This window comes from Galeopterus variegatus, unplaced genomic scaffold (assembly GCF_000696425.1).
Source record: "Galeopterus variegatus unplaced genomic scaffold, G_variegatus-3.0.2 Scaffold9232, whole genome shotgun sequence".
Taxonomy (NCBI): domain Eukaryota; kingdom Metazoa; phylum Chordata; class Mammalia; order Dermoptera; family Cynocephalidae; genus Galeopterus; species Galeopterus variegatus.
In genome coordinates this window covers 66,516-68,700 of record NW_007735343.1, presented here as the reverse complement: position 1 = coordinate 68,700, position 2,185 = coordinate 66,516, and positions in this window count along the sequence as shown.

The window sequence follows — 2,185 nt, the reverse complement described above, 5'->3', positions numbered from 1 at the left end:
GTTAAAAGGGATGAAAAGGCAGAGCTGATGAGTTAGTAATTGCCTCTTTTCAGGCAAGCCGTGTTATCAAACCAGGACAGAAGTACAAACTGAACATTATACACTAAAATGTGAGCAAAATCCTAAACACTTATATAAAAAAAGACAGTTTATGAGAAATATAACTGCCTTTCAACATTTTCACCCTTCTCTCTCATACTTGCCCTAACTGTAAAAATGATGCACTTCATGAAATGTATTTAAAAGTCTAAAAATTATAAACAATTGAGATAGTGTTCATATGTTCAATTTTCTTTCATAGTTTATATTTTTAGAATAATTCAATTTAGGCCAAAGTGTAAGGTTTAGCAGTGATTTTTATATTTTCATATATGATATGCTAGTTTTGTGGCATAAAAAGTAGCATAATTAGAGTTAATTCATGCCACACACTGGCTGCTCTACGTTTCCACTTTGCTATGACCTAAATATCCCTCCAAAATTCATATGTTGAAGTGTAATCCCCAGTTTGGTGGCATTTGAAGGTGAAGTCTTTGTTTGGGAGATAATTAGGCCATGAGGGTAGAGCCTTCANTGGCATTTGAAGGTGAAGTCTTTGTTTGGGAGATAATTAGGCCATGAGGGTAGAGCCTTCATGAATGAGATTTGCGCCCTTATAAGACAAGGCATGAGAGAGCTTGCTTTCTCTCTCTGCTCTGTGCCATGTGAGAACACAAGAAGACAGCAATCTGCAAACCATGAATCAGGTGCTCACCAGCTGCTGGATCTGCCAGCACTTTGATCTTGGACTTCCCAGCCTCCACACTGTAAGAAATAAATGTTTGTTGTTTAAGCCACCGTGTCCATGTTATATTTGTTATTGCAGCCCAAACTGACTCAGACACATTTCTTCCCAATTCAAAATCATAATATTTTCCTTGTTTTCTCTCTGGAAACAAGGATTGCCCTAGTTTATGTTACAAAGACCTGTATTTCTTATTGTCTGTACTTCTTGCCTGCTGTCCCAAAACAAAAAGAGGTGCATATATTTGGTCTTTTATCATTAATTTACTCCCACAGGCTTTCTCAAAATAACCTTCAACCTGAAACAGAATGTGATTTAAAAATAACAGAAGCTTTGGCTCGTGTATTTCTGTTGCTTATAACAAAATATCTGGAACTGTGTAATTTGTAAAGAAACAATATTTATTGCTTACAGTTTTGGAGGCTGGGTAGTCCAAAGTACAGGAAACACATCTGGTGAAGACTCTATTGTTGGTGACAGTGACACAGGGTCTCACATGGCAGAATGGTGGAGGAGAGAGAGAGATAGCTCCTCGTGAGCTCTCCTTTTGAAGCCCTCAGAACCATGCCCATGACCATCAACTTATTATTCCATATACTAGGGCATGATCCTCACAATCTAATCACTTCTTCAAGGCCCTACCTTTCAATTACCATAATAGGATTTCCCACCCTCTTACCACTGTCACAGTGGGGTTAAGTTTCTAATACAATGACTTTGGGGGATACAGATTCAGTCCACAGGAGCTCTGGAATCAGGTATGTGGCAGGCACACAGAAATGTTTGTTGACTGATGAACAATGAGTGATTGAATGAAGGAATGAAAAAATTCCTTTTATATTCAGATACATTTCCCCTATGTTTTATTTTTTTATAGCTCACTATAACAGTTTTGTACTTGGCAAAGTATTGTAACAAAAGCAATTGTGCAATAAAACTAGTCTTTGATGTTGCATTCTCTGTCAACTCTACATTGGATACAATAGTTGGGAATTCTATTTTATAGTTAAAAATATGGGCATAATAAAAACTCAGTAATTAAAAACAAACAATCATACACTTGATGTTAAGTGTAAAGGAATAACAATTTTTTTTTATTTATAAGAAACACCAAATATCACTCCACTTACAGAGAACACATTGATTTATATTGTCAGGCAGTAGAAGTGTAAACTTTGGAGTTCACACAGTAAGCTTAGGCCTTTGAGTTATTGAATGCTAACATAGATTTGAATAGAATTTTATTAGAATCTCCCAGTTTCTCTTAAGTTTTACCCAGTAAAATTCTTTTCAGCTTATATTCATGCTTATTTTAAGTCCAAGGAATTCCATGAGAAATAGAGTCAGAATGTTTTCAACCAATAACTTACGAAGCAAAAATGTCAATTCCCAACTATATAT